Source organism: Tamandua tetradactyla, chromosome X (genome assembly GCF_023851605.1).
Source record: "Tamandua tetradactyla isolate mTamTet1 chromosome X, mTamTet1.pri, whole genome shotgun sequence".
Lineage (NCBI taxonomy): Eukaryota > Metazoa > Chordata > Mammalia > Pilosa > Myrmecophagidae > Tamandua > Tamandua tetradactyla.
The window spans coordinates 139,273,997-139,290,180 of NC_135353.1; the positions used below are offsets into that span (position 1 = coordinate 139,273,997).

Sequence of the window (16,184 nt, forward strand, 5' to 3'; positions counted from 1 at the left end):
GATTCAAGGGTTAAATGAGTAATGGTTGATGCTGTTCTTTGGGGCTTAACTGAAGGAGCTCTCTAAGTCACTCGGGAGTTTGCTGGCCTGTCTATGTGCTGTGCGTGAGTCTCTCTCTTTCCACCTCCACACTCTGGTAAATTAGTATTCTCTGAGCAGCAGGATTCAAAGCCTTGTTTTTTATAATTGCTGTAATTAAGCCTGGACATTGGAAAGAAACTGCCCCTGGAATTTCCCTGGAGCTGCCGGAACTTTTTTTAATTGTCCAGGTCACAGCTTTAAGTGAAATAGATCTAGTAGTTGAAAACAATTAAAAGAAGGGTGTAGAAACTCTAAAGCCCCACTGCCCTCATTTCCAACCTCTAAATCCAAGTTCAGACCAGGTCTCATTCTTTCTGAATCACCTATCTCTGCTCTCAGGGCCTCTTAAAACCTTGAACAAATATGAATGAACCAGCTAAAGGGGGAGGGGTTTGGTGCAGAAAGATGGGGGAGGTGTGAGATTAGCTTAGAATTTCAGGTCAAAGTACAAGAGGAATTCTTCTGTCACGTTGTGGAGCCCCACTACCCCACTCATAAGTGGTAGAGGAGCTCTGCTGCCTGTGGCGATCCCAGGACAGAATGTTTTCACCCCATGTCATGAATGTCACATTTACAAGGCTTAGATGACCCTCTCAAACACTGGATGTTTATTTAGGTGCCTCCTACTTTGCCATTTGGATCCCAGTTCAGTCAGGCACTTAATTTATAATTCACGTTTGCATGGTGTCAGACTTCTGCCCCTCACAAAGCGCAATCCCTCCATAACCTTCTATACTGTCTACAGAACTGTCACATATCTTTAGGGACTCTCTTTAAGGAGGAGTTCTCCTGCCTAAATGTTGAGGACTTTCCTATCCTGTGCTTGCATACTTATAAGTCCCGGGGATGTCTGATCAAGGGTGGAAACTCTGGGGATGCCCAGATATCACATTGCCTGGTTGGTCAAGCCGGGCCCAAGGCTTGAGTCACTCTACAGGCTCAATCAGGAGCTTTCCATGAAGACTCCTCCTCCCAAAGCTTGCGTCTTTCATAGAGATTTAATCACGAGCCTTCAATGAAGACTCACACTTCTCTTTTATATCTTCTTTTCTCTTTCTCTTTCTTCTCCCCACAGGCAGAAACACAACGAGCAGAACAGCAAAACATGGGTAATTCTCCCTCTATCCCTACCAACTCTCCCCTTAAATGCCTCCTGAAACACTGGGACACTTTCCAACTAAATGGCCTAAAAAGAATTTTCCGTAATATGGCCTGGCCCCAATATAAACTAGTCTTTATGACCAATTTAGCTCGATGTAAATAGTAGCTAAGGAGTTTTTTAGAAGGGCAATGCTGGAAAATTTCAGCCCCTTTCAATCTCTTATCGTTTTTAAAAAATTATCGGTACTGATATTTATTTCTTATCCAGAAACTGCTGGTCCATAAACAGAAAAGATACAAGTAATAATAAATTCAATAGTTTTCATTATTTTGTTCACTTTCAGATATATAAAATATCACAACTTTTCATATAATTTTAAATTTTGTTGGTAACAAGGTGTATTTATCAATGTAGGAGAACAGAATGAATTTTATTGAACTTTGTTTTGCTTGATATATAACTTTTAAATATTTAAAAGTTTGTGGGCCTCTAGTCACCCTTATGCCTTGGGTTCTGCAAATATGAAAGGGCCTGTTTCACACAAATAGAGTATTGTTTTCCAAATTGATTTTATTTCTTATCAGGAACAGTTTAATTACAGATTGGTTTAGTTCTCTATTAATTTTTTATTGTGTTAATAAATTTAAAAAAATTTCCAAACCAAAATGTATCTCTGTGTTCCCATCCCTATCTCTGCAATTCACAAAAGCTTGATGTCTCAGTAGACAATAAATGTAAAGAGTAATGGGGTATGGGGGGTGGAGCAAGTTGCTGCAACAGTACGTGCTGGGAACATAGGTTCAGAGTACAACAGAAACTTTCAGCAGACAATCCCTTTATTACTTGCACAGTATAAAGAGTCCAGAAGGGGCAAATAATCTCTGTCACTTAGCTCAAAGAATCCAAAAGAGTAGGGGATGATGATTCATCATGGCTGATCTCTTGGGGTGACCAAAAACTGCACTGGGTTGGGATCACAAAATGGCAGCCCCCTCGAGCCCCACTTGAAGAGAGACAAATCTATACTGAATGCAGTTTCCATCCACCTCAATTTCAATCTCTTTTGACACAACCTGGGGGGGGACATCAATATCAATATGTCCAACTGCTGCACCCCAAAGAAAAAACTCCGTATCTGGGCAAAAGCCCAAACCTATGCAAATAATCTAGTAGCAGCTCAGCCAAATCAGTACCCAGTAGGAGCAACTGTAGTCCCTAATAATGACCCCAACTGGAACTACCAACAATGGCAGGCATATTTAAGTCACTGAGACCATATGATTGCTTATCTTATAGCAGGAATTTAAAAATGCACCCTTACAAACCAGTAAGTTCTGACAAAAATAGAGAAGTAGTCCAGGAGAAAAATAAGAACACTGCTATGTTCAGGGATGCTTAGTAGAAGCCTTGAAGAGATATACCAACATAGACCCTAACTCCCAGGAACAGCAAATTTTACTAGGGACTTACTTTATTAGCTAATCATACCCAGATATTTGGAGGAAATTGCAGAAAATGGCTATAGGACCGCAGACCCCCCTGAATGAAGTGCTAGATACTGACTTAATGTTTTTAATACTAGAGACAGAGTTGAAGGACTGGAGAAGGTCCAGTGGAATTGACAACAGGGCAAGAGAAAGGCTCATTTATTTAATAGTTGCTGTGTAAAAAGCGCCCTATGCCCTGAGGGTAACCCAAAGGCCAAACAGGACAGAAAGGCAGTTCTTTCAAATGTGGAAAGTTGGGACATTAGAGCAAAGTGTGATCTGACCTGGAAAGGCCACCAGACCCTTGTCCTCAATTCAAAAAGAAGGCCACTGGAAAAGGGACTGTCTTCAGCTCTGAGGAGAGAAGGGGGGAGATCTTGCAGCAGTGATGGCCTCGAGTGAAGATTCAAGGGACCTATGCTGGTTTGAAGTTGTTATGTATCCGAGAAAGGCCTTGCTCTTCTAATCCTGATTAAATATTGTAGGGTGGGACCCTTTGATTAGATTGTTTCCATGGAGATATAATCCACTCAAGTGTGGGTGTGACCTTTTGATTAGATGATGATGTGACTCTACCCATTTAAGATGTGTCTTGATTAGTTTACTGGAGTCCTTTAAAAGGGGAAACATTTGGAGTGAGTTCAGAGTCAAAACAAGACCAAGACATTTGGAGATCCAGAAAGTAAATGCCCCCAGAGAAGCTATCTGAAACCAGAAGTCGAAGACTCCAGCAAATACCAGCCACGTGCCTTCCCAGCTGATAGAGGTATTCTGGGCCCATCAGCCTTTCTTGAGTCAAGGTTTCTTTCTCTGAATGCTTTAGTTTGAACATTTTTATGGCCTTAGAACTGTAAACTTGCAATTTAATAAGTTCCCCCTTTTAAAAGCTGTGCCATTTCTGGTATATTGCATCCTGGCAGGTTTAGCAAATCAAAACAGGGCCCAAAGTCCCAACTGGCTCCCACCTCATAGCTGGCCATCACCATGGAGGAGCCTCAGGTGACCCTTGATGTAGCAATTAAGATTATTTACTTGTTAATTGATATGGGAGCCACTTACTCTGTCCTTAGTGATCACTCTGGAGCCTTGTCATCAAAGACTTGTACCACGGTATCGGTCAGTGGAAATACAAAACCCATCACTTCACAGCACCCTTAAATTTGTAGACTAGGGTATGCTCTCATAAGTCATGAGTTTCTAGCAGTCCCTGGGTGCCGAAGCCGTCTACTAAGCAACGATCTACAAGCCTTAAGCTTTATATACATCCTCTACCTTCCTTTCATTCACAAGCAAACTCATCCTTACCTTAAGGTGGAGCACCTAATATCTTTAATCTATCTTGCCAGATGTGTGTTCCTTATTGGGGGCAGTCTGAAGTATTGCCCACTGAAATGAAACTATGGGCTTCTGCCTGCCTATTTAAGTTGCACCTACTTTTAGATCACTGAAGACCTCACCTACATCACCTTCAGCACTAGCCACAATATCATCCACTAGAGAAAAGGCACTATCATTTATGACAAGGGGCACACACTCACCATTTCTAAGTTCCCCAGGAAAATTACACTCCCAGAGGGATCTATCCAGTCTTGACAGGGTTCACAAGGGGACAGATGCAAATTCCCTGTATTATCTTCAGACTTTGTGTCCAGTGCTTGCGCCAAACTCTATAATCACCTGACAGGAATGCCAGGAATGGTCTGGTATAGAAATTGAGACATTATGTTTGATTCTAATGACAACTCCCTAGGGCCCTGTCATTTAGCATGCAGTGGAACATGGATCCCCCACAAGCAAATTGAACTCCAGGTGGACACACTAGCAACTAGCACCACATCGTCCAGACCAGTAAGCAACCTAACATTCACTCTCTCACTGGAACCTGATCACAGAGGACTCTTCCTTTGTGGGCATAAAGCATACTTTAGATACCCCTGTGTTGGTCAAGAACATGTACTTTAGAAAGAAGTCACCTCAGGGAAAGTTGTTGGAACCCAGGGGCCTGGAGAGAAGGCCAGCAGAGACTGTCTTGTGTCTTCCACGTAAGAACCTCAGTGGAAAGTTAGCTGCCTTTCCTCTGAAGAACCAACAAAATAAATCCCCTTTTATTAAAAGCCAATCCATCGCTGGTGTGTTGCATTCTGGCAGCTAGCAAACCAGAACAGTAGGAGAGGGAATTGGAACCAACAACTTTCCCCAAGGTGACTTCTTTCTGTGTCTCCAAAGGCCTGGGCTGAGCTGCGAGTGCTGAGATGAGGAATGCTGAGCTGCTTAGCAGTGCTACGTTGCAATCTCTCATTTAAGCACCAGCCAATTAAGTCAAATATCACTCATTGCAGCAGACACGCCTCCTAGCTGACTGCAGATGTAATTGGCAACAGATGAGGTTCACGTACCGTTGGCTTATGTCCGCAGCAACAAGACTAGGTATGCTCACCTGGCCAAGTTGACAACTGAATCTAACTAACGCACCTACCATCAGGATTGGGGGAGCTGTAACTACCAGAGCTGCAGGAATAATCTGTGCAGAGTGGATCCACGATAATCTCTCCCTCAAACTAGCCACTAGCATCAAATGAACAGCGACCGTAGTAATCCTTCTCCAATCCCAGGTAAATTCATTATCCAAAACCAGAGCCCTAGATGGTCTTACAGTAGCCCGTGGAGGAACATGTGCATTCCTGGGCAGGATTGTTGTATTATGTTAATCAGATCTCAAAGAAACCACAGGATAGTAGCTCCCTTAGAGACTAGGTCACTTGATTGTCCACCCAGTCCTAAAGCTTCCCATTTGATTTATTCCAGTTTCTGCAACATGGGATAGGTACCATTATTCACTCCAACCTTTTCTGTTTAATGGGACTAGCCACCCTAGTTCTTTCCTCGGCTTTGTGGATTTTTGTCTCTCTCTCTCAGTATGCTGCATTCTGATAGTAACAGCACAAGTCATGGTACAGATAAGACACTCTTATAAGACGTTGACAGACAATCAGGGGATCACACCAGAACAAGAAAAATGCAAAAAAAAAAACCATATCCTCCCAGAGGAATCATTAGATATCATAGCCAGAGAATTCTTCTTCCATTATAAACAGGGACAAGGCCCCTTCTGTCAGCAGGAAGCAGTTACAGAAGACTGACCACCTCCCTTCAGTACCCCTTACGATTAAGGGATGGAATTCTCTGAGAGGAAAATGAGGCAGGTTAGTTAGGGAAAGAAGGAGGGGAAAGTAGCCCTAAGGCCTATAACAATAAATTACTTTTGGCATTTTCTCACCTAGCTGCCACACACTTAGCCCTCACTCAGGCACCTGAAAAGAACCAGTAAAAAATACAGCTTATCAATCCCTTATTGGTATGACCAGAGGGGGAAGGGCCCCCTCAAGTCCTTACAATGCAGAACTCCCAACATCAGGGGACTTCTCCTCCTTTGGGGAATGCCCATGCTCAGCCCCCTGGAACGTGTACTTTCCTACACATAAAAGTTTAGGGTTGTAAAAAAAAAAAAGACACAGGCTAGCATAATGGGTAAAAAAGCATGATACAACTGCATGTCATTTACAAGAGACTCACCTTAAACTCAAAGATACAAACACTTTGAAAGTGAAAGGATGGAAAAAGTATTCATTCCATGCAAATAAGAGAGCCGGGTGGCTATGTTACTATCAGGTAAAATCGAAATAGACTAAGTCAAAAAATGTTATAATAGGCAAAGAAGCACACTATATATTAATAAAAGGTCATTTCACTAAAAGGAAATAACTATTATAAGCATATATGCACCTAATCGCAAGGCCCCAAAACACAGGATACATATATTGACAAAACTGAAGGAAGAAATAGATAATAGAAAGTGGTGTATAATGCACCATTTTCATCAATTGATAGAATATAAAGTCAGAAGATGAATAAGGAAACAGAGCTTGAACAACAACATAAATGAACAAGACGTAACAGACATATACGTAACACTGTGCCCAAAGACAACAGAATAAACATTCTTCTCAATTGCACATGCAACGTTATCCAGGATAGACCACATGTTAAGTCACAAAACAAGTTTCAGTAAATTTTAAAAGACTGAAATTATACAAAGTATCATTTCCAACCATAATGGAATGAAGCTAGAAAGTGATAATGGAAGAAAAACTGGAAAATTCACAAATATGTGGAAGTTAAGCAATACTCTCTTAAACAAACAATAGATCAAAGAAGAAATCGCAAGAGGGAATAGGAAATATCTTGAGACCAAAACAAATGAAAACACAACATATTGAAATTTATGGATGTGACGGTGGCTCAGTGGCAGAATTCTCGCCTGCCATGCCAGAGATCCGGGTTCGTTTCCCGGTGCCTGCCCGTGCAAAAAAGAATAAAAAGAAAGAAATCAATAACCTACATCTGGATGAACTATCATAAAAAAGAGCAAACTAAATCTAAAGTTAGTAGAAGGAAAGGAATAATAAAGATTAGATTAGAAATAAATGAAATAGAGAACAGAAAAACAATTAAGAGACTCAATGAAACCAAAATTTGGTTCTTTGAAAAGATCAATAAAATGGGAAAACCCTTAGCTAGACCAATAAAAAAGGAGAGAACACAAATAACTAAAATCCAAAATGAAAAGAGGGACATTACCAGGTAATTTATAGAAATTAAAAGAGTTATAAGAGAACCCTATGAGCAATTGTGTGATAACAAATTAGATAATCTAGAAGAAATGGACAAATTCTTAGAAATGTGTGACTTATCTAAATTAAATCAAATAAAAATAGCAGATCAACAGAGTTAACAAGTAAAGGTACTATATAAAGTAATAAAAAACTTCACAATAAATAAAAATCCAGGACTAGATAGCTTTACTGGTGACTTCCTTCAAACTTTCAAAGTATCAACACCAATCCTTCTCCCACATTTAAAAAAATTGAAGAGAAGGGAATGTTTCCTAACTAATTTTATGAAGCTAATATTACCTTAATAACAAAGCCAGATGAAGACATCGCAAGAAAAGAAAACTGCAGGCCAATCTCCCATTTGAAAATATACGCAAAAATCCTTGATAAAATATTAGCAAATAGAATACAAAATATTATCAGATATATACGTCATAACCGAGTAAAATTTATCTCAGGAATGCAATGCCAATTCAACATAAGAAATTCAGTTAACACAATAAGCAACATTAACAGAACAGAGAGAAAAATCACATGATCATCTGAATAGATACGATGAAGGTTTTTGACAAAATCCAACACTGCTTCATAATAAAAGCATGTAAAAAATATACAAATAGAAGGTAACTTTTAAAACACAATAACGGGCATATGTGAAAAACTCTTGTTATTGTCAGGCATGAAATTACAGTGTCTTGGACAAGGAGGAGTGAGAAATGCTTTGTTTCGAATACATTTTAACAATATATCTGAAAGGATTACCAATGGATTGGATGTAGGCGAGTGAGAATGACCTGAGTAACTGAGTGAATGATGTTGACAAATACGAAGGTGGGAAATATGGCAAGAAGAGAAAATTTAGAGATAAGAAATTGTGAATTTTCTTGTGCCCATGTTTTATTTTTAATTCCTATTGCACATCCTAGTAAAGGTATCATATGATGGAATGACTAGCAGTCTGGAGTTCAGTTGTAAGTTAAGGACTAAAGACATTAATTTGGGAATGCCTCAGAATGCCAGTCTTTGGAAAGAAAACATCACTTCGATGATGCCTTGATTGGCACATTTTCCAGGCCTTAAAACCATAAGCAAAGAAATTCCCACTTTGTTTAAACCAAACCATTTCATGGTATTTACCCACACAGACTAGGACACTAAAACAACATCTAAGCCAAAAGGTAGATGATGTACACAAGTAAGCTAGACAAAGGAGTTTTAAAGGAAGTTGAGAATTTAAAACATATAGGTATGGAGTTTGTTGGAATGAATGGGGTGGGGGAAGCAAACGCGTTGAATATTATTTAAAACACAGGTAACATCCGCTTCAGACTTTTTAAAAGTGATAAATGCCCTACGAAATACAGGAAGAGTCAGCCTCAGGCAGACTTCTGTCGGATGTGTCTCCTGGTCAAAGAAACTGAACAATAAAAGTGTAACTATGAACACTGCTGCACCAAGCACAAGTTTTGAAGGTAGAATCAGAGAAACCAGATAACATTGGGCCATCTGGCACAGTACTGGCCTCTCTAAGGTCTGATAAAACAAGAAAGGGAATTTCCCAAATTTTGAAGGCCTCAGGGACTTCTTTCTATAGGGTATTATAATAAGTTCTTCGGTAAAAGGCAACTGGAAAATGAGAGTCCTTGCCTGAAAACACAAGGTCTTAATAAGATGAATCATAAAATTGGCCTTTGGTGGGAAGAGCACTGAAAGAGGGTCACATTTACAGATGGATTCTTTTGTTGCTAGAAACAAAACTGCACTTCATATCTGCACTACAAACCTTTCTAGTTTCAAATTTACCCAGCGCAATTTTAGCTGCTATCTTGGAAATGTAAAGAAGTTGCTTGATTTCTTACTTTAAATTTATGAGTGAAATTTTAAATTATTCATGAAATGCAAAGATTACTTTTACTTGAATAGATGTGTAAGGTTATTTGAAGTTTTGAAGTTATTGTGTAGCTTACTCACAGAAATCTATTGTGTTTTTTTGGGGGGGGGAGGTGCAAGGTCTGGGAATTGAACCCGGGTCTCCTGCATGGAAGGCGAGCATGCTACCGCTGAACCACCTGTGCACCCACGCAAATCTATTTTACAAACTTAATTTGCAAGGACTTGAAGCTTCCCACTATTCTGCACTTGTAACCTGATATGGAAACACTCATTCCTAGTGTGTAGGGACATAATGAAAATTGGAAATATGTTCAAGTGGGAAGTAAGATAAAATAGCATAACACAAGATTCACTGATAATTTTGAAAAGTTGTTTTCAATCCTGTCTTGGGAGATTGATGGGATTATGAAAGGAGCAATATAAATTTTATTATTAAATGGGACTAATGGTATTTGGGCTATAGATTTCAATTTTTGATTAATGAAATAAGCGTCGTGCTCCTATCTTTAAAAGTTGACTATAAGTTGGAGTTATACAAGTCTTTTTCCTCAGTACAATTATTTCAAGACTCATCCCATGCTGTAGCTGACATCATTAGTTAATCCTGTTTTTAAAAGAGTAATTCTGCTTGTATTTATTTTTATAAATAATTGCTATGACTATGTAATATGCAGAATATTACAAAAATGTGAAAAGAATATATGTGACTATTGATTTCATAGTTGACAAAATATATAAAATATTGATGAACCTCAGCTGAAGGTCATTGAGAAATGTTAATAAGCATTAGGCGCTAAATTTATGGATGTTGCAGAATCAGACATACACATACTCAGTGGGGAACTCATAATAAATTCTGTTTAATGAAATGAGAGAGGTAAATAGACAAGTCTGTAGTAATTAAAAACACTGTCTAATTATCTTCCTCAGATTCATCTCTGCTTAAGCTAGTCTTTCTTGATAGTATTATAGGAGTCCTCACAGATTCATATGTCCATTTCTTCCTGATGAAGAGCCTCTCAAGGATCTCTGGCATCCTATATCCCTTGTTGAGAATGAAATCCTTGAAGGCAATTGTTCCATAAAGATCTTCAATAATGTCCGGCTCTCCCTCAGCTTGCCTTCTAAATCCAAACTCGTCAGTTTCAGGTACGTAATTGGGGTCGATCAAAGGTTCATCGTCTCTATGCCTTTTCCACAACTTGGGGTGCAGGTACCATGCTCCATATCTCATCTTCACGGGCCTGGGTTTGTAAGAAGGCCGGGATTTCTGGAGTTTCTCCTCCCAGTCTGGTTCCTCTAAGGATAATTTTATCTCATCCAATTTCTCTAGGTCCTCGGTGTATTTTAGGTCCTCAGTGTACTTTAGCTCTTCAGAAATATCTTTTAGGTTCTTAAAGTGGAGCTTTTTATGGGTTGGTTTGTACTCATACTCAACGATAAACTGATTCAGGATAAATTCTTCATCAATGCCCAAATCTCCAAAACTAGCAGTCCATTTGCAGAAGTCACGAATTCCTTTGGGTACCCGTTTTCGAGTAAGAGACTCATAGAGCAGATCATTTTCACCTGACTGCTCTTCTTCAGAAAGCCAGTCGTCTGGATTTATCCTGGGAGTTTTCTTGGGAAGTTCCAGGCAGACTTGGGCAGCACGCATTTTAGGAAGCTTTGTGGGTTCCTTTGTTTTTTTCTTCTCGCCCCGACAATAAGCCCATGTGTCTTCCAGCTTCTTCTCGGGATCAAGCACTTCCAGCACCTTTAATAAGAGCTCCACCGGAATATGTTCTTCCAGATTCGGGTAGTGAGCTAAGGGGTGAGGAGCCAGGCGGGCTTCAATGTCCTCTACAAATGCCTTTCGGGCTAGCTGGGCTGGCGAGAGCTTGGAGAACAGGGATGCTTCTGGGGCCGGCTTTTTCCAACTCTTTTTTGGAGCTGGGTGGGGAGCTCTGTGAGAAATTATGGGCGGGAACTTCTCTTTAGGTGCTTGAGTGATCAGACCTTCGTGACATGGACAGCCTTTCCTGAAGTCGTCCACTCCTTCTTTCACAAATACCCATCGCCGGCTGTCCAGGGAAGTCGGGATTTTCAGCCTGTTCTTGTACTTCGGGAAGCACTTGGAAGGCAATTTTTCTTTGTACCAGGGCTTGCAGTTCATGCCAAGGGGCATCGGTTCCAATGCCCTAGGCCAAAATTCCCACCTCCGGCCCTCCATGAGGATTCTGGGGACCCTGACTCCTGAGCGATGGCGGGGGCTTGAGAGGTTTGTTTCACCGGCCGCTGCATCCGTTGCTAGGAGACCGAATAACCAAGGGCAGACAGGATTGGGTTTCTTCCCTCGCGCCAAGCAACACCAGCGCCTACCTACATGCGCAGCCTGGATTCTCCAGGTACCAGTGGCCCAGCGCAAGCCACCTCATTTCTTTTCATTTCAGTGTAATATTCCAGATATAGCACAATTCACTTATGCATTCAACTTTTGTTGGCTATTTGGATTGTTTCCAGTTGGGGGCTGTCTCAAATAAAGCTGTTGTGAGAGTTAGAGTGTAAGTCTTTGTATACACACATGCTTTCATTTCTTTTGGTTCAACAGCTAAAAATTGAATAGCTAGATAGGTGTATCGTTAACTTTTTAAGCTATCAACATTTTCTAAAGCCGTTGTACTAGTTTAACATTTCTTCTAGCAGAATGCAAGAGCATCATTTCTTCCACAGACCCGCCAAAACTTGGTATGGTTAATGATTTGAATTTTGTCTATTCTATTTGGAATGTAATAGATGTCATTGGGGTTTTAATTTTCATTTCCTAATGAGTACCACTGCTGAGCGTCTTTTCATGTGCTTATCTGCCACCCTTATCTTCTATTTGGTGAAGTGTTTGTTCCAATTATTTGCACATCTTGAATTAGGCTGTTTATTTTTCATCCTAAGACTTGTATTTATTTATTTATTTTAATATAGCTGTGCACGCATCATCACACTTGGCTTTTTTTTCTTTTTGTGCAAAATAACATATATACAAAAAAGCAATAAATTTCAAGGTACAGAATTAGGCTGTTTCATATCTTATTCTTAAGTTCTGAGAGTTCTTCTAGATATGTCCATTATTAGATATATGATTTGCAAATTTTTTCTCCATCTACAGCTTGTTTCTTCATTGTCTTAATGTCTTTCAAATAGCAGAGTTTTAAATTTTGATGAAGTTCAGTTTATTAATGTGTTTTTTATGGATTGTACTTTTTGTTTCATTTAAGAGAACTGTGCCTATCTAAAGGTCATAAAGGTTTTGTTCGTTCTTCTAAAGGTTTTATAATTGTCCACATTTAGGTCTGAGACCTATTTTAATTTTTAGATGGTGCAAGATAGGAATCAAACTTCTTTTATTTACTTATTTTTTCGCCGATGGTTATCCAAGAGTTCCAACACCACTTTCTGAAAAGGTTGTACTTTTATCCACTGAATTACCTTTGGAAAAAATCTGTTGTCCATATTTCAGTGGGTCCATTTCTAAACACTTTTTTGTTTGATTTATTTTTTAGCCTTTACACCAAGTCCACGCTGTCCTGAATACTTTATCTTTATAATAACTATTAAATAGGGCTGTATTAAGCTTTCCACTCTGTTTTTCTTTTACAAAGTTGCTTTGGAGGTTCTAGGTCTTCTGAATTCTAGAATTAGTTTCCCAAATAATCTGTTGAGATTTTGATTATGATTATTTTGAAAATCCATTGGAGAATAATTGACATCTTAACTATTGGGTTTTTCTTACCCATGAAAAAAGTACATCTTTCATTTATTTAGGTGTTCATTATTTATTTCAGCAATATTTTGTAGCTTTCAATTCATAGGTTATCCACATGCTTTCCACTTGCTTTTTCACTATTTTGTGTTTTTGATATTTGTGTATTGATTTTGTATCATGCAATGGTATCAAATACACTTATTAAGTATATTAGCTTCTTTGGTAGATCTATTGGATTTTCTGCAGACATGTTCATGTGAATAAAGATAGTTTTACTTCTTTCTTTCTTTTCTTTTCTTGCTCTGATTGGATCATCTAGTATAATTTTGAACATAATTGAGAAAAGTGGAGATCTTTGTCTCCTCTCCTATTTTAGGGAGAAAGCATTTATTATTTCACTATTAAGTTTGATGTTAGTTGTAGGTTTTTGGTACATAATCTTTACTACTTTGAGGAATTCTCTTTTTAAAATATTTTTATTGATAAAACAACATGCAAACATATGAACATTCTTAATATACAAACATTCCATACATGGTATAAAATCAGTGGCTCACGATATCATCACATAGTCATATATTCATCACCATGATCATTTTTTTAACATTTGCATCACTCTAGAAAAAGAAATAAAAAATAAAAAACTCATACGTACCATACTCTCACCCCTCCCTCTCATTGACCACTAGTATTTCCATCTACCCAATTTGTTTTAACCTTTCTTCCCCCTATTATTTGTTTATTTTTTTATCCATATTTTTTACTCATCTGTCCATACCCTAGCTAAAAGGAGCATCAGACACAAGACTTTCACAATCACACAGTCAAGTTGTAAAAGCTATATCATTATACAATCATCTTTAAGAAATAAGTCTTCTGGATAACAGCTCTACAGTTTCATGTACATCCCTCCAGCCACTCCAATACACATAAACTAAAAAGGGGATATCTATATAATGAGTAGGAATAACCTCCAGGATAACCTCTTGACTGCAAAATCTCTCAGCTGCTGACACTTAATTTTGCTTCATTTCTCTCTTACCCTTTTGGTCATGAAGACTTTCTCAATCCCATGATGCCAGGTCCTGGCTCATCCCAGGATTTCTGTCCCATGTTGCCAGGGGAGTTTACATCCTTGGAAGGTATGTTCCACGTAGAGGGGGAAGGCAGTGAGTTCACTTGCCATGTCGACTTAGAGGGAGAGGCCACATCTGAGCAACAAAAGAGGTTCTCTGAGGGTGACTCTTAGGCCTAATTTTAAGTAGGCTTAGCCTGTCCTTTGCAGGAATAAGTTTCATAGGGGCAGCCTCCAAGATTGAGGGCTTGGCCTATTGACTTGATTTTCCCCACTGCTTGCTTGAATATCAGAAATTCTCCAAATGGGGGAGTTGAATATTGCCCCCTTTCTCCCCATCCCCCCAAGGGAACTTTGCAAATACTTCTTTATTCACTATCCAAATCTCTCTGAGATATATCAGGGTATCACACTAACCTGGACAAACCAACAAGATCTAATGCTCTATTCAAGATTCCATGTACTTATGGTGTTAAGTAAACTGACCATACAAGTTAAATTAGGAAATGCACTACCCAAAATTTTGTACCAAATAAACATCTCTCCCTTTAGTTTCACACAGAAGTTGAAGTTTTAAAACATGGATGATATCATCCTTTACCCAGTCTTCTGATATACCTTAGTCCAATCCAGATCAGCTTCCTTCATGTCTCTACTCATTGATCCCCTTTTCAACTTTTTAAACAGTTCCTGTATGGGGTACTACTGACTTTCATAGCTTCAGAGCTCTAACTCTGAGTCTCAGTTGTCACATAAATACGTGAAATTTCTGGGAAAGACCATGTATATACAAATAGATCAGTAACTCAGAATTTAGAATTAACAGTTACACCTCCTGAATATATGTGACTGCCAAGAGGTTACAATCTAAGACCCATTACAATAAGCCCCAACCCATTAACCCATCTCTCGACTTTAGTTCACTGAAGTTTTATATTATAGTTAGCCCATATGATTGAGACATGACAGTATTTGTCTTTTTGTTCCGGACATTTCATTTAACATAAGCTCTTAAGGTTCATTCATCTAGTTGCATGCCTCCCAACTTCATTCCTGAGAAATTCCCTTTTATTCCTAGTGTTCTGAGAGTTTGTGATAATTGCTTTGTGTCAAATGCTTTTTTTGCACCCGTTGAGATATTCATATACCTTTCTTTTTTTGTTTATAAAAACAGTGAATTTCATAGATAGATTTCTGAATGGTGAACGTACTTTGAATCCCTCAAATAAGCCCCACTTGTCCATGACATACTCATTCTTTGTATTCATGTTGGATTAGGTTTGCCAAAATGTTTCAAAAATATTTTTGCCTGTCCATGTTCATCAGGCATATCTGGGGACTCTTCCTTTAATGTCTTTATTTGGCTTTGTTCTCAGGGCAATGCTGGCTCCACAGAATGATTTGGGAAGTATCCTAACTTCCTCATTTCTGGAAGTATTTAGGTAGGACTGGTATTATGTCTTATATGTTTTGTGGAAGTCTACAGTGAAGCCATACAGGCTTTGAGTGTGTTTTATGTTTTGTTTTATATCTTGGAATTTTTAGATTTATTTAGTGATCACGTATATGATATTTTTGGAATTTCCATATTTTCTGCTTGAAATCTAAGGTTTTATTTTTAATTGCATATATGTGTATGTGTGTACATATATATATATGTATGTTTATATATTATATATGCATGTTTGTGTGTGTATTTATATAACGTTTTCCTTAAATACTGTGCCAGTTGTTATCAATTTATTGTTTCTCAGTTCCAAGTCCACCCTTCATTGCCCGACTAGAGCTGGATTCTATAAACATTTCTTCTCTAGGAGCTGGAGCAGTATTAAAGTTGGTCAATAGAGGGGGCACAGGGTCGCTGCTGGAGGAGGGGGCTTCTTTTCCTGATTCCAGCTTGCTTTCCTTTTTTCATACTCCACTGGAACTTGACTAGCATGCAGGGCACCCCATGGCGCTTGCTCTCAATAAATTCCAGCAACACTCCTGTGGACAATTTCCAAGATACAGGCTCCCCAGCTGGCAAATGAGATTAATGGACACCTTAGACAACATTTTGGGGGATTCTACAGGGCCCCACAGGAAATTTTTCTGGTGAGTTTTGTTGATACTCCTGATTAACAGCCTCAATTTG

At 38.9% G+C, this 16,184-nt stretch overlaps 1 pseudogene; it reads right to left on the reverse strand.

The window, feature by feature from the left end:
• Positions 1 to 10,042: 10,042 nt before the first annotated feature.
• LOC143670627 (protein FAM47E pseudogene) lies at positions 10,043 to 11,506 on the reverse strand (annotated as a pseudogene).
• Positions 11,507 to 16,184: the final 4,678 nt, after the last annotated feature.